This window comes from Camelus bactrianus, chromosome 26, assembly GCF_048773025.1.
Source record: "Camelus bactrianus isolate YW-2024 breed Bactrian camel chromosome 26, ASM4877302v1, whole genome shotgun sequence".
NCBI classification, from domain to species: domain Eukaryota; kingdom Metazoa; phylum Chordata; class Mammalia; order Artiodactyla; family Camelidae; genus Camelus; species Camelus bactrianus.
Genome location: NC_133564.1, coordinates 10,183,763 through 10,201,432, shown reverse-complemented (window position 1 = coordinate 10,201,432; position 17,670 = coordinate 10,183,763).

Below are 17,670 nucleotides of genomic sequence, written 5' to 3'. Positions count from 1 at the left end.
GCAAGTCACTCTCCCTGCCTCTGCGGCCTCACGTCTCAGAGGGTCCCATTAGAACCTGGCTCGGAGGCTTGTCAGGAGGGTTAGATGCATGAAAATCTGTTAAGGTTTTAGATTAGTACTTGGCCCGTAGTAAGTGCCAGTAAATGTTAGAAATGATTATTCCAGATTTCTGAGAAACAGCTGTTCTGTCACCTGTTAGCCAGAAACTGCATTAGATCGTTAGATTTCCAAAACCTCGAATTTCTCCTGTGTAAACTGGCAATAATGATAATTACTCTGTGAGATGACATGAGCCTGTAAATGTTTACAAAATAACCGGGGCAAATGGAAAGATTCGTAGTTGGTGTTAGAGGTATTTCCATTACAGACGTAGAGATGGAGGAGGCTCAGGCAACGCTCCCCGACTATGAACTACTGTTCAATTTAACAGATGTTTCAAAAATGAGTAATGAGCAACCACCATAGAAAATTGGAAAATATAGTAAACCACAAGAAAAGGTTAGAAATCGCTTGGTCATCTCCAACCTGAGATCTGGGCTCTTAAGGTTGTGATCCATGTCCTTTGCCATGTCTGTATTCTGTGACATAGTCTATAGTTGCATCTGGTAATTTGCAAAGCATCGGGGGGGGGATTTTGTAAAATAAATATAACGGTGTCTGCTCTCCTGAGGTTCACCTTGTCTCCTGGGAAGGACAGGGCTCGTGATAGCCAACAGCTAAAAAGTAGGGAAAGCTGGCTATCATTATATCAAATAGGGTTCGTTTTAAAAAGAGGAAATGAGAAAGAGAGAGAGACATGGATGTTACAGGATGTGGGGCGGGGATGGTTAATTGAGCCCCAGATCTGCTTCCCCCTTCTTACTGTCAGTAGTGGGACTCCTCTGCAGGATAACAAATCATCCCGAGTTTTCCTGGTCTGAGGGGCATCTTGGGAGGTGGGACTTTCAGTGTACCTACCTGAGACACACCTGAGAACAAGGCTGCCCAGCCCAGAGGGGTCATGTGCCGAGCTGATACGTGGGAATTCCTGGTCACGTCCAGGAAGGTGGTTGAGGGGTTTGGGAGCCTGCTTTAACCAGGAGAATCACTGGATAGTTTCAGAGAGAACAGAAGAAGACACATGATACTCTGGATGATAAAAATACAAGCACAAAGCAAGTCAGCAAACCGGTGAGGCTGGAAAGAGAAGAGACAGCCACACCCATCAGTGCCAGTGCGCTTGGAGCCGGAGTCACAGGGCCAGGGAGACGGGGCCCAGAGCCTGCAGCACTCAGCCACGCTGCTCTCTGTCCTTGACATCCTTGCTTATCTCGGCCGCCAGCCCAGCAGAGGCCAGAGCTCAGCTATGACACAAGCTCCCGGTGCAGACGCAGCCCACACCCCGGCACAGCGAGCGGCGTTCACTGAGCGGTGTGGAACGGTAAGAACAGGGACACCGCTGTCGTTTTCGAGCAGCAGATTGCTGGGCCTCTTTGTCATAGAGGCTGAGCCTGTTCCCCGAGGGTTGCGACTGCTCAGGCAGCTGGTGCCCCCTGCCCTGGAGGAGCGCAGGCCAGGGCAGAGCGCGGGGTGCAGAGCCGCACACGGGCGTGAGCGGACTGCTCTTGCTGGCACAGCAGTTCTGAAAGAAAACCAAAACGTATACTTTCCTGGGACGCCTGGTCACTTCAGAATATTCCAGAATCTTCTGCACGCAAAATAGAACCTAAATGGCTTTCAAATGGTCCTTGCAATGATGGGTCTACTTGCCTGACGGTTTCTCAAGGGGGTACATGCCCTTATTAGTTTTTGAGAAGAATATACCCCCAGGGCATTGCCTTACTATGAGATCGGCTTTTTTCCTTGGTAATTGAAGAATTCACAGCATGCACCCAAAGGATTAAAGTTTCTGTAGGAAGGAATTAGTAGTTTTTTGTTTTTTTTTTTAATTTTTCAAAAGCATCGTGCTCTTGTGTGGTGCTGTTGAAGTAACATTCTGTGCCGACGCCTTAGCAGGGATCTCAGGAGGAAAAATAACCCCTCTACCGACTTACTCTTTGAGGACATACAGTCAAGCAGCCCCTCTGTGTGGGTTTTGAGGGGCCCTTGTTTTGCGATGTTCGCTGGTCAGAACTTTTATGGGCACTTGGTTGCATCATAAGTGGTCGTTTTACATATAAGAGCCCACCTGTGTATCTTGAAAAGAAATTAAGGTGTACCCATTTCTTTGATAATATAAAGACTGTAAGTACTTTAGGCCAGTTTTGCTGTGAATACAAAGTTCGTGTCGCCTTTAGTAAATGGCTGGGGGTGATGTCCCTGAGTGGCAGGGATTAGGTACATCCCATGTGATGTGTGTCCAACCACTGATAAAACGCTGAGCCACAGGACTCCTCGATGAAACCATCGCTAGTGGGTCAGCGCTCTTAGTGAGAGAAGACTGTTGGCGCAGAGGTGATGTTAATAATGCAGAAACACGGACTTCTTTCAGCATTTTCAATACCACCTGTGATGGTTAATTTTATGTCTCGATATGAGCAGGTGGAGGGATGCCCATATAGCTGGCAAACCACATTTCTGGGCGTGTCTGGCAGGATGTTTCTGGAAGAGATCAGCCCTTGAATCAGTAGTCAGGGGGAAGAAGTCACCTTCCCAGTGCAGGTGGGCATCGTCTAACGCAGTGCAGGTCTGACTGTGACGAAAAGGTGGAGGAAGGGCAAGTTCACTCCCTCTGCTTGAGCTCAGACCGCCCTCTCCTCCCCTTGGACCTGGGCAGTCCTGGTTCTTGGGCTTTTCAACTCAGACCAAGATTTAGGCCATCGACTTCCTGATTCTCACGCCTTCGGACTCAGACTGAGTCACACCACCAGCTTTCCTGGTCCTCCAGCTCGTGGATGGCAGGCCGTGGGGCTTCTCAGCTTCCATAACTGTGTGACCGAATTCCTCTAACACATTTCCTCCGCTGTGTAGCTCATGTAATCCACTGGTTTTGTTTCTCGGGAGAACCCTGATGAATCCACTGCTCACTGATGACTTAAAGTAGGTGCTTCAAATCAAGTCATCAGGCAGTCACTCTCAACACCTATCATGCCTGAAGAATTTTCCCAGCTCTGCGAAGCAGACAGAAATGTGCATGGCAGGGCCTGTCCGTGGTGAGCTTGCAGTTGGCTGAGAAATGATTTCAGCAGAAACACAGCATCCACCACCAGAGAAGGCTTTGGAGAAGACCTTACCAGACATAGAGACTTACATTCAGATTTTTTCCATGGAACAAAGGCCGAAGAACAGTCTCTGAAGAATGAGAAAGGGTTCAGATGTTGGTAGGTACTTTGCATACAGAGAAGGGTGCAAATAATTTCTCATCATACAGTTACCATCCATGGCTAGTTCTAGCTAACTTTGGAGGAGGGCTGGATTCCAGTAAGATTAATGCTGGTGAAGTGGCCTATTAAACCAGGTATTTCTCAAAATGCTTTATGGGGGCCGGGGTTCATTATTTCCTCTGTTCTCTGTACTACAGGGAACATTAGCTTGCTGAATAGGTCATTTGGAAAGCACTCCCTGTGATAGGACTGAGATTTTATAGATTACCTCCAGTGACTTTGGCTGTTGCGTGCTTTCAGTTTAGAAATAAAGCAGCCCGTGTCCTCATCTCCAATTCATAGAATTTCAGGCAGAGGCTGAAGTTCTGCATAATAGGTACACCTTACTGCTAGGAGCCGTTTCTTTAAGGAGGCCACTTTGAAAGTTGCCCATTGAATGAACAGTTACTGGCAGCGTAAAACCTGACAGTGGTAAGCATTTTCTCTCTCTGTCATTTGAGCCCTTGCAGGAAGAGGAGGATACAGTACATCCCGAGAGAAATGTGTAAGTTATCTCGAAGGGGACGGGGGCGACATGGGGAAACAGTATTGACTGCTTCCCGTAGCCTGCCCAACTCTCAGAGAATGTCTCCCAGGCCTTCGGACTCAGTGGGCTTCAGGTGACCGATGGAAGAGGAAAGAGGGCCAGGAGGTGTATGTTTCATCTTTTCCATCTTTGACTTTACAGTGCAGCAGGAGGGAATGCCGTTAGTCTGCCGTCGCATAAAGGAGACACCTGGCGTCATCACCAATGTGTCACTGTCACTGAATGCTGCTCTGATATGCAAGTGGGAGATTATGGCCTGGGCTCTGAGCTGCTGCAAAATGCTTTGATTCTTAAGTACAAAATACATACGTGTTAAAAATAATGAGCCATTCCTTCGTGTCCACATGCAAGTGCAAACCCACATTCATACCCAGACTTTTGCAGGTTACACGTGCGTCACACAAGAACACGGTAGCATTGCTGCTTGGGGGAAGTCAGGACTGTACCGATCAAAGTGATTTCTTGGGATTGAACTTTGGAATGAAGAAAAAAAATCTCACTACCTGAGTGTGCTCTGGGTGGGAAAGAATTTTTTTAAAAAGTATTTTAATCTTTTTTTGGGGGGTTGTTTTCATATTCTTTTTCATTATAGATTACTACATGATATTGAATAGAGTTCCCTGTGCTGTACAGGAGAAGCTTGTTTATCTATTTTATATATAGCAGTTAGTATCTACAAATCCCAAACTCCAAATTTGTCCCTTCCCACATGCTTTCCCCCAGTAAATATAACATTGTTTTATGTCTGTGAGTCTGTTTCTGTTCTGTAAATAAGCTCATTTGTGTCTTTTTTTTTTTTCACATACCACATATGAGTGATAGCATATGGTATTTTTCTTTCTTTTTCTGGCTTACTTCACTTAGAATGACGATCTCCAGGGCCATACATGTTGCTGCAAATGGCGTTATTTTATTCTTTTTTATGGCTGAGTAGTATTCACCTGTATAAATATACCACAGCTTCTTTATCCAGTCACTTGTCGACAGACATTTAGGTTGCTTCCAAGTCTTGGCTATTGTAATAGGGCTGCTATGAATATCGGGGTGCATGTATGTTTTCAAATTAGAGTTTCCTCTGGATGTATGCCCAGGAGTAGGATTGCTGTGTCATATGGTAAGTTCTATTTTTAGTTTTTTAAGAGATCTCCATACTGTCCTCCATAGTGGTTGCACCAATTTACATTCCCAGTGTAGAAGGGTTCCTTTTTCTCTGAGAGTTTCTAATCATCAGTGGATGTCAAAATTTGTCAGTGTTTTTGCCACGTTTAATAGGGTAATCATATATTTTTCCTCTGATTTAGTCTATGAATATGGTATATTATATTGGTTGATTTTCAAATATCAAATCATCCTTTCATTTGGAGGATAAATATCTTTGATCCTGATGTATTTTTCTTTTTATATAGTATTAGATTCAATTGGCTAATATTTTGATAAGGATTTACATGGTTATGTTTATGGTCTGTAGTTTTTGTTTTTTGGCTTGTAATGTCTTTGTTTGATTTTGGTGTGAGGGTGATTCTGGTGTCACATAATGACTTAGGAAGTGTTGTCTCTTCTGTTTTCTGAGTAAGTATGTAGACTTATTATTATTTCTCTGTTAAACGTTTGGAGGAATTTGCCAATGAAGTCATCTGGGCCTGGAGTTTTCTTTAAGATTTCAGCTTCTTTAGTAGATGCAAGATTTTTCAGGTTCTTTCCTTTTTAGTGAGCATTGGTAGTTTTGTGCTTTCAAGGAGTTTTTCCATTTCATGTATGTTATAGACTTTATTGATATAATATTGTTCATAATATTCCCTTATTATCTTTGTAATGTTTATGGGATCTGTGGTAAAGTCTGCCTTTTCATTTCTGATATCAATAATATGTATTCTCTCTTTCTCATCAGTCTGGCTATAGCTTTATTAATTTATTGAAAAAATTGAATAATTTATTGAACTTTTCAAAGACCCAGCTCTTGACTGACTTTTCTCTATTGCTTTTCTATATAATTTATTTCTACTTTTAACTATTTCCTCCCTTCTGATTTCTTTGGATTTAATCTGCTCTTTCGTTGCTAGTTTCCAAAGGTGGACGCGAAGATCATTGATTTGAGATTTTTTTTCTTTTGTTACAGTAGCATTTAATTCTCTAAGCCCTCCTTTAGTTGTGTCCCACAAATGACGATATATTTGGGTTTTAAGTTAATTAGAAATGTTTTGTAGTTTCCCTTTGGTCCCTCCCTTGTCCCGTGAGTTAATTCAGAAGTGTGTTGTTAGATTTTGAAGTGTTGGGAATATTGGGGGGAATTTCAGATATTTTCTGTTGTTTGTCTAGATATTCTGATATTTCCCCTGTGTAGTCCATTCTGCTCTGCTTTAGTTATTATGAACGTTTGATGGTCTTTATTGAAAATTATTAGACAAGAACCTCCAGGAGTTACCTGCGCTTTCCTAACAATGTAAATTACTTGGTACCGCATCTTTCCCTTTATTTCTCTCCCTCCAGTGATAACTGGGGCAGTGCTGCTGACTGAGGAAGCATGCTGCGTTAGGGTCCGGCAGATCTGGGTTCTGACTAGCTCTCTCACTCACTAGAATGACTTTAGCCAACTACCTCCGTGGGGTCTCAGTTTTCTCATCTGTGAAGCGGACATATAATTCTCGCCTTGCTCATGTTGCAGGATTACTGTCAAGGTCAGAGAGACAAACACTTGATAGATTGTTAACCATGTAAAATATGAGATGCTGTTATTCTCGGTGGACGTTTCCTGTGTGTAACATTGACCATGCTGTTCTTTGATAGGGTTACATTTGATTATGTAAACAGATCGTTATAAAGCTTCTCACCTTGGATGATAGGGGGCTGCATAGACATTCAGAGTGATTATGTAGAATAAGTGCCCACTTGAATGAAAAAATAAGTATAATTTTGTGGATATTTTCATTGATGAAAAAGCGAAACATCTCTTTTAAAATCTGTGCTGAAATCACATTTTAATTCTAGGCCTTGCTCTGAGGTTTCTGAAATGCACTTTCCTAGTCTGGCCAGTTCATCTGATACCATCAGTATGAGGGTTGGCTGTTCTGTGTCTCACTGGGTCATCTTGCTTGCCGCTTAGCAAAATTGAATTGGATGAGGATTCATGTTTGACGTTTAGGCTTTACGTGAAAGACAGGACCGCAAAAGGGGAGCCGTGGTGATCCCTGTACTTTTTACTTGCCCTCTTGTCAGCAGTTTAATGCTTTTGATATATGCTAGGGGCCAAGTGTCCTTGAAAAGTAGTATTTTGAATTCTCCTAAGTGAGATTCTGAGGGAAATCTCTCTGGAGGAATCCCTGAACATGCATTCTGCTCTGTTATTATATAAGGTCCACTGTAGTCAGCTAGAAAAACTTCCAAGCTTTTTCCATAAATACATGTCTTTAGCTTTATATTGTATTTATGTATTATATATTATATTTATAATATATATATGATACAAACTTTTATATTACATTTATAATATATTATACCTATTAAAAATATATGTGTGTGTTTAGAACTAACAGCCTGTTCTCTTGAGGTCAGAGTATCGTCTCTTTAATTTTTTTTATTTATTCAACAAATGGCAGGTAGCGTTGCAGGTGCTGAGCACTGAGTCAGAGAGAATAGAGTCCAAGTCATTGCTCACAGAGGAAGGCTTCCTTCCGGCTGGAGAGGCCTTTAATACACAAGGAAGCAAAGAAGCTGATCTCAAACGCTCGGCAGGACTCAGGTCATGGCGTCGAGCGGGGCTCAACAGAGTGGGGCCTGTGGGCCAGCCTGGCCTGGAGCCTGTTTTCACGAACAGAGGATCAGATCACAGCTACATTCACATGTGCTGCACGTTGTCTGTGGCTTTCACACTAGTGAGGGGGTTGGGTGCTTGTGCCAGAGCGCAGAGGCTGCAAAACCTGAAATGTTTACTCTCCAGAAAGAGTGTGCCAACCCCGGTCTAGGGGGTGACAGAGGGGACAGACCAGGAAGATTTTCCACAAAGGAGACTCTGCACTGAGCCCCGATGATGGGAAAGGACCAACTGTGGAAGGTGGGGCAGAGACAGCAACTGTATGGTGGGAGGAGGGCGGGCTTGGGGATCAGAAGGAGGTGAGTGTCTGGATGTGGAAAACGAAGACCAGGGCACGGATGGGGCCGGGGCCGCCTGGGGCAGCATCCCTGCTCGCATCAGTGCTGGGGATTCTCTTGACAGCCTGTCAGAGCCTTCGATTCTCTTCCAGGAATAATGTCTTTACGTGCATAAAATAAAAGCCATAGGGTTCTGAAGGAGACTGATTATGATGAAATGCAGTTATCAAAATATTACAAAACAAATTTGCATTACAATAATCTGCACGCTGCTTTATGAGTGCATTAATTAACCAGACTTGGAAGTTGGTCTCATAGCTACTATAATTTTAAAGTCAAGAGGAGGGTAAACATTATTTCAAGATATTTCAAGATACCAGCAACAACTGCCATGTTGTTTCAAAACAGCTGTGAGTTTTGTGTGTGAGTAACTCACAGGTACTGGGAAAACTTGTTTCGCTGCCTGTGTTAATAACTCAAGATCTTATTGGTCAGGGTTCACGAGAGAAACAGAATTAGTAGGAGATTGTCTGTCTGTCTGTCTATCTAATCTGTCTGTCTATCTTTATCATCTGTCTAGAAATAAGAAATTGGGTCACACACAGATTATGGAGGCTGAGAAGTCCCATGATCTGTTGTCTGTAAGCTGGAGACCCAAGGTTGCTCATGGTATAGATACAAATCCAAGGGCAGAAGACCCAGCTCAGCAATGAGGCGGTGGGGGGGGGGGGCAGTGGGGGGAGAGAGAGCGAGCAAGCTGGTTTTCCCTTCCATCACCCTTTATTCTGTTCAGGCCTCGGAGGGTGGGATGGGGCTCACTCACGCTGGGAAGGGAGATTTTCACTCAGTCTACTGATTCAGTGTTAATCTCATCCAGAAGTACCCAGAAATAATGTTTACCCAAACACCTGGACCCCATGGCCCAATCAAATTGATGCATAAGATTAACCACCGCAGAAGGAAGCACGTGATTTAAAACCCAGGTAGCGAAGCCCCAGAGAGATGAACTTGTCCCTTTCTGAGCCCCAGGCCCGCTGGCCCCAAGTCAAGACTCGCTGGTGCAGAAACTTGTTTTCATCTAATCACAGTGGAGCCAAAGGCAGGTTTCCAGCGGATTCCAGCAGGGCGCTGGCAGGCCCTGGCTTGTGCCTTAAGAATGTTCCCCTTTGCTGCCCTGTGGAGCCTGGATCCCGGGGAGCCAGGCTGAAAGCAGGCTAACCAGTCATTGTGCAGTGATTTTCATTCTTTTGCTTGATTAGCTTGGCTGCCACCTTTGCTGTTCCCGGAACGGGGAAAGTGAAGATTGACCCCAACAAACTGGGGTGTCTGTGGGTTAGAGCCAGTATTCCCAGCACTGTCCTTTCCAGAAGTCATCATAAGTGAGAATGAAGTCTCACTTAATTCTTCTGGGAATTAAGGCATTGAATTAGACAGGTTTTAAGGCTAATGCAAACTTTACCATTCTCTGAATCTGTACTTGTGTTTCTTTTAACTGTAGGTAGACATCACTAATTGTCTTTGCTCATAAATGGGTAGTATGAAATAGAACGAACTGTTTGGAGTGTGTTCACGACTGTGTCCTATTTATCTTGTTGAAGAGACTAAGTCTTAGCCAAGAATAGAGATTTTAACTGACAAAAAGTACTAAATGATACAAAGAAATTTCTCTTCTTCATTGCAGTATGCAGCTGGAATAAATCTGACATCTTCAGCCTTATACACTTCTCCTCAGTTTCTATTTCTGGTTTTCACATTGTTCGTACCTGTAGAAATCAATATTATTTAACTACTTCTCATGTTTTCTATCTACAGTTAAATAGTCTTGTGTTAATTCACATTTGCAGTGAAACATGGATCTTGGCCTAAATCCGTGAACTTTATTTGTTGTATGGAGCTCTCCGATCAAGGTGATTACTACTTTAGGCTAATTCTGTTTTTAGTTTGCATGGTTAAAAATGGCAGGATAGTTGCCTAAGAGTCCAGCGGAAGCTGAAGGGTTCGTGGTAAAGGTGATTTGAAGAGGAAAGAGGACACATTGTGTTTGTCTTCCCAATACCCCCATGGGATTCAGGCCAAGAGGGGTGTAGGGTCTGCTGTTACCAAACAATTATAGTTTGTTCATTATTAAAACACAGATGTGCTTAGCAACATGGCAACATTCTGTGTATGTACACATGGGCCAGTGTCATTTGCCATGTCTTACAGAGATGAGTCCAAGAAAGATTCTGTTCATGGAAGGATGGCTTCCTATGGATCTTAAAAATCACCCAAATGAGTTGTGGCTCTGTGCACAGAAATCACTCAGAAGTGAAAACTCAGCAAGTTTCCAGCGAGGCCCCAGCTTGCTGAGAATCGATCCCTTTTGTCTTGTGACTTGGTCTGACCTCCTCCCGTCTCTGGAGGGAGCCAGCCTTCACTGGTTTGTTCTTTGTTCTGTCGCCTTCAGGAGAAGTTAGGAGATGGGGCTGCTCCGAAGGTTTAAGCTGACTGAGTTTTGCCTTTTGCTTCCAAAGATATTAAGCAGGACCTGAAATGAGGGAAGCTGTGGCATTATACTCAGATATTATGGGCTAGATACCAGGTGACAAAAGTAGACTCTGTAGCGCTGAACCCGTGTAGGATGTGACCATCAGTTTGAAAGTAAATAACGCGTATAAAAAAAGAGGTGGTGTCTTCCTTCTTTTATCTGTTTACATTCTTCTTCCGCTGCTGTCATTAAAGGGAAAAGGGAATATCTGAAATATTTTTAAAGTTGGAAAAAATATTAACCTTTGAATCATTATACTGTCAGGTATTGAGAAAATGAAAACACATTTATCTGAATCTAGTTTGGAAAATAATTAATCTGTCTCCTTGGAGATTTAATAGTCTAAGTTTTTCCTCCAGATTTGGTTGAAGGTGCAGGTTTGTGTGTGTGCACACAGAAACATGTTACAGTTTTGTGAAACCTTGTGTTCACGTCCCAGAGTCTGTTGTTTGAAATTGTGACGTCCACGTGAAGCCGTGCAGTCATTAGATGTTGTATTGCACTCACATTGGATTTTGCACATTTTAGTTGAAAAGACATGTTCCCTTGGAAAGTACATATCTTAGAGTGCACTAATTTGAGCTGAGAAGATAAAAGGGGACACGTGGTCCTTGTGTCTTACCAGTCAGGGTATCGGTCTATCCACAAAGCATCGTGGAGGACATGTGGTGGACAGTCCTGCATTATCACCTCCCTCCCCCGACGTTCCTGGTGCACTGACCGAGACTCTGTGCCGCTGGGCGCCCCTCACTCTGCCTCGGTTCTGTGGCTGCTCTGGTTTCTTCCAGTCCCCTCTCTCCCCGGGCCCTTCCCACACCTGTTCCCCTCTCTGTGGGGCCTCTGCTCTAGTTCCCTCCTTCCTCCTGCTCCTCCTTCAGATCCCAGCTGTGGTCCCTTCCTCAGAGAAGCTGTCCACCTCCTCAAGTCCAACTCCCCGTTGCAGTGTCTCACAGCCCACTCCACTGTCCCTTAAAGTTCCCCCCAAGTTCCTGTTTTATATGGGCTGGTCCTTAGGGGAAGCACGCGTAGACTTTGGCAGAATCCCGAGGGGACTTGCATTTTTGTTGGGTATGCTTTGCGTGTCTGATTTTTGTCTCTTGAGCTTTGGGTGCTTTGCCAAACGGTTGAGGGCAAAGGGCATCTCCATCACAACCTTACAGTCAAGGTCTTTGTCTTGCCAGCTTGGCTGCTGTAACAGCATAGCACAGATCAGGGGTTATGTACAACAGAAACTTACTTCTCATGGTTCTGGAGGCTGGGAGTCTGAGAGCAGGGTGCCAGCATGGGCTGGTTCTGGGGGAGCTGGGTTGTAGACTGCCGATGTCTTGCCATGTCCTCTCTGGAGTTCCTTTAATAAGGGCACTAATCCCACTGTGGGGGCCTCACCCTCGTGACCTCATCACCCCCAAGGCTCTGTCTCTCATGCCATCACATTGGGGTTTAGAGTTTCAACATGGGAATTTTGGGGGGTTACATTCTGTCCATAAGAGCCTTGGAACGTAAAGTTCATGTAAGTAACCTCCCGTCTCCAGAGACCCTGGCTGCTCTTAATGGCTGCCTCTGGGTAACCCATTCCTGAGACCATGGTTTCCTGGTGACAAAGGGGTTTCGCCCACACGCCACCACATAGGCAGGTCTTCACGTGATCTGAATTCTCCTTTTTCACAATCAAGACTCTCAAGAACCTCAGTGATGCAGTGGGCCTCTGTCCTCCCCCCCTGTCAACTCACCCCTGTCCTGGTGTCCTTGAGTCTTACATCGGCCCCTGTGCCTTCAGCCTGGCTGGCCCCCTGTGTTTTATTCACATCTGAGGTCAGAACACATCTTCAGGGATGTGACAGAGATGTTTATCCACTTGAGATGTGAGGTCCCTACAGGATAGGGACATACATCTCTTCAGTATCTCCAGTGCCCCAGCTTATCACAGGACCCAGATGAATATTTATTCAATAAGTGAATAAGTGACTTAATGGATAAAATAAAAAAAGCAGTTTTTCCTTGGAAAATAATCATGTGGTGCTACCAGGGCAGTGTCAGGTACATGACGGGATAATGGAAACACTATATACTGTATTCTGTGTTTTCAATTACAAAGCACTTTTCCTCCATGGTTTTATTTGATTCTCTTGAGGATCACATGAGGTCGACTGAGTAGATATTACCAGCTCTGTTTTACAGAGGAGGATTCTGAGCTTAAGGTCACACAGGTGGGACCTAAGCCCAGTCTCGAAACCCGAGCCATTGCCACTCTGAGGGTGGCCTCAGGGCGTGAAGAAGAGCCTGAGTCACGTCTGTAGACTGCCTGTCTGTGAGATGTTCATTACTGGTTTCTTTTTAAACCATGCTCAGAGGAGGAAATACTCTTTTTAGGATATTTAAGTGTAAAAAACCCAACATTTATAAAAGCACAAAGTTCATTTGTATCATTTTTAGATTCCACATGTAAATGATACCATGTGATATTTGTCTCTGACTTCACTTAGTATGATCATCTCTGGGTCCATCCATGTTGCTGCAAATGGCATTATTTCATTCTTTTTATGGCTGTATAGTACTCCATTGTGTATATATACTACAGCTTCTTTATCCAGTCACCTGTTGATGGACATTTAGGTTGCTTCCATGATGTCACTTACCTGTGGAATCTAAAATGTGATCCAAATGAACTTATTTACAAAACAGACTCACAGACCTAGAAAACAAATTTATGGTAACCAAAGGGGAAAGAGGAGGAGGGATAAATTAGAAGTTTGGGATTGGCAGATACCCACTAGTATATATAAAACAGATAAACAACTAGGTCCTACAATATAGTATAGGGAACTATATTCTTTCATTATAATAACTATAATGAAAGAGAATATGAAAAAGAATATATATATATGTGTATAACTGAATCACTGTGCTGTACACTAGAAACTAACAAAACATTGTAAGTCAACTATACTTCAATAAAAAAAGAAAGAAAAGCATAATTTGAAAGATGGTTATATTAAGAAAAATCATGAAGAAAATACATTCAGCAATAATTGCTTTGTTTCCTTTGTTCCAGATAAAAAGTGCAGCTTGTTTCAATCGCAGAAAATCCCAGAAAATAATGCCTTGAACTCAGCACGTGTATTCCAGAGCCTTGCACACCTTTTTTCTTTTCCCTGGGGGAGGAGAGGTTTGGGGGATGTTCTCTGCTCACAAGTAAGTGAATTACTTGCTGGCTCCTGTCTAACTTTAATTACTTTCTCTTCTGTAACTTTGCAATTAGCTGATGTTGCTACAGATTTTTGTCACATACTTCATCTTTCTATGGCGTTTTTGGCCAGAGTGCAGTTCAAGTCTGGGAGCTCTGGCATGGACTCGGTGTCTGTATCCAGTGGTGTTGCCCTCCGGGCAGCGTTGTCTGACGGACCCCCCCCCCCCCCCGCAGGGGTGCCCTGGGGGACAGGGGAGCAGGGAGGCTTGTTTTTGGTGAGGGCTGCTTGCAGATACCAGCTCCTTCCTGTGGTGCCCTTGTAACCACAGACTAGTCCTCACACACCATGAGAGCCACCACAGCTTCCTGATGGTGGCACATGCCCTCTGTGCCAGCCCTGAGCTGCACTTTCCCATTCATTTCATTGTTTAGTCCACACGGTCCCTTTAGATGGTGGATCCTGTCCTTCCCCCCGTTTCATGCAGAAGCCGAGGACTTGTCTTTCCATGAAGGGACTTTGGGAAATTAGTCTCTGGAAATCTCTCTGGAGCTGTGTGGCGTTACAGCTCATTCATTTCCAGCCAGCGCGTTCGTTCTGACTGTGTGGATCAGCTGTTCTGTTTTTTCAAGCAGTGGCAAGACTTCATTTTTATGGAATGCGCGTGTGTGTGTCAAGACAAGATGCCATTTGTTTGAGGGGCAAAGACATGTCCTATGTCACCCCATTCAGTCTTTCCCAGGCAGTTGGTGATTCAGGAGTGTCTGGGGGACTCAGATTAAGGACTAGCCAATTACAGGAAGCCAAAAAAAATGGTACTGTAAGGGTGGGGATGGGGGTCCCTTTCTTAACTGGTGAATAAAATCGGGTTTTCTGCTCAGGGCCACCAGCTGCAGGGGTGTGTGATCTGTTCTGTCACACACAAAGTGGCACTTGGGTTTGCAGTGGCAAGACTTCATTTTTATGGAATGCGCGTGTGTGTGTCAAGACAAGATGCCATTTGTTTGAGGGGCAAAGACATGTCCTATGTCACCCCATTCAGTCTTTCCCAGGCAGTTGGTGATTCAGGAGTGTCTGGGGGACTCAGATTAAGGACTAGACAATTACAGGAAGCCAAAAAAAATGGTACTGTAAGGGTGGGGATGGGGGTCCCTTTCTTAACTGGTGAATAAAATCGGGTTTTCTGCTCAGGGCCACCAGCTGCAGGGGTGTGTGATCTGTTCTGTCACACACAAAGTGGCACTTGGGTTTAATGCTCTGTGGTAGCCCTTTGGGAATTCTTCATAATTTCTTCTGGGAATATGTATTTTGTGGGTGAAATCCACTGGGATATGGGGGCTGGAGCCTGGGAGCTCCGTCCCTCCCTCTCTTCAGCCTGTCTGCTGTCCCCATCTCCGGTCAGGGACACGAACTTGGGGACCTCAGAGTCAGGGGCAGCATCCTCGTGCACTGAGTTGTGGGGCGGGCCTCCAGGTTTGTCAGGGCACCTGTGCTGGTGTCTACTTGCCCAAGGGGATCCCTGTGTCCAGAGGCAAGGAGTGCAACGTTTAGTAGAAAAAAAACCAAGAAAAACACCAAGTTGAGAGAGATACGGCTGAACAAAGTAAAAAAGCCTTTTTCCCGCTTTTTGCATGGGAAGTTCCGCCTTTCTGTGTTGCACTGGGGCCCCCTTCTGTCGTCCTACTGGACTGATGTTCTGAACTGTTAGATGTGTGACTCTATACCAGAGGGAGCTTTGGAGTTTGTGCAGGAGAAGAAAGGAAGAAGTTCAAGGACATGCCCATTCCTGGTAAGGGGACACAGGACTTGGGAGCTGCAGTCTTCTCAGAACTGAAATAATTTAGGACTTCATTGCTCAAAGTATATATATTCCATGCTCTGTTCTCTCAACTTTGATCAGTTAGAGCTAATCTGATAAATTACATTTATTGCTCTTACTTTTCATTCTTGACTCACAAAATGGTTGCACTTGTTGAATGGAAGGACGCGAGAAAGCTAGATAGCGCTCTTCTCACTTAGATATAAATAAGGAGCTGCCGTGAACATCCAAAGATGTACACATTCCCTCCTTGTCATCCGCGAAGGGATGGAAACATTTAATGAACATCTTCTGTTTATCAAGCACAGTGAGAATCACTCTCTCTGTGATGTCTTCTTTTAATTTTCACAACCGTCTTTGGAGATAGTATTAATACTTCTGCTTTACAGGTGGAAACCTGCAGGTTTGGAGTAACAGAGTAATTCGTCTAATACAGAAGAGCTGGTGAGATGTAGGAGGTGGACCAGAAGAAGCAGGAGTGGAGGGAGAAGTTGACCACGTGCAGCCTCGTGCACGGGGAGCGGGCGGTTGGCTCTTGGTGGAGGTGGGAGGCAGCTCCTGTCCATTTCTCTCTTGTAGCAGAGAATTCCTCTCCGTGTCCTCCTTCCAGTGAGAGGAAACGTTCAACCATCAAACAAGTTAGCAGTTACCTTTTCCTGGTGGGCTGTGAAAGCTTGCTTATCCCCTCTTGCCCCCACCCCCACCCCCCCAATTCTTCACGCACTTGGACCCATTCTGAGACACGGCTGACTTAGGTACCAGTCCACTCTTAGAGATGCTTCACAAGGAGTAGGAGGAATTGACACTGACCTGCCGTCATGAACGGTTGGGTCAGTCTCTGGAAAGAGCCCACCATCACATGGCGTTCAGAAGGTGGCACAGAATGTCTTTAATGTTGATATTGCATCGTCTACTGGCCCATGTCTGTCCATCTCAGGTGGGAATGTATAAGCTCCTTCCCTCTTATTTTTATCTCTTTCCCTCATTTTCTAGCTCCTCTGTCCTCTCCAGGGTTACTGGCTTCATCTTTCCTCTTGTGGTCATGAGCAGAGAGTCCTGTTTCCCTTGAATCGTCACATTCTCCAGACCTTCAGCCCTTCTTAAGCTAGCATGGTCCCCTGGGTCCCAGCTCGGGCGGCTGTAACAAAATGCCACAGACAGAGTAGCTTAAGCAGCAGACGCTCGTTCCTCCTGGTTCTGGAGGTGCGGCTGGAAGCCCGAGACCAAGGTGCCGGCGACAGTTGCTGGTGAAGGCCCCATTCCTGTCTTCACAGGGAGACCTTGTGTCGTGTCCTCATGGGGCGGAGAGAGCGGACTCTGGTGTCTCTTCCTCTTCTCATAAGGACACTAATCCAGCCATGGTTCCTCTGCCCATGACCTCATCTACCTCCCTGCCTCCCAAAGGCCCCACCTCCCAGTACTAACCCATGGGGGTTAGTGCCTCAGCGTAGGAATTTTGAGGTGGATACATTCAGCCCCTAACGCCCTGTCACTGCACGTCTGAGGTGCCGCGTTGTACTAAGGGGTGTCCTTCCTAAGAGGGGTGGAGAGAGGTAGAGCCATGCTGGGCGAAGAAGACAGAATTCTGCCCTGAAAAGCTCCAAAATTAAGGGACATACAAAAAAAAATCAAATATTTGGGTTAGATTCTCTCTACCAAGAGTTGCAACCAAGGAACTCAAAAGTTAGTGAAAACTGGGAAGCTGAGTAACTTGTAAGTCTCCCAGGTGAGGCCTGAGCTTGAATGTCCTCGGTGGGAGTCTCGTCTTCGGGCGTCCTGTCCTGGTGGGCAGCTCTTGTGCTGAATCTCTGCTTTCCTCTGTTTGGTTATATGACCATCAGTATCCCTCTGTGAAACATTTGAGTGACCTCTTGCCAAGGAAATGGCTTTTGGAGCCAGTGAATCACATCTTTCCATGATACTTCTTTCTTTGTTCCCTCTCTTTATGTCCACGTGAAATATTCCAGGTGACGCTGAGTGTATGCTGAAATTGTTAAGGGCAAAAACCAAGCAAAGTGCATAGAAATATCTGCATATTTAAGAAAAATCATTTGCCAAGTATTAACACACAAGAGGGAGTAAATCAGGTGGGATGAAGGAAAAGGCTACGTTCCAGTTTTACGAAGCAGCTGCTGCCATGGCTGAAAAAGAGAAAATCAATACCA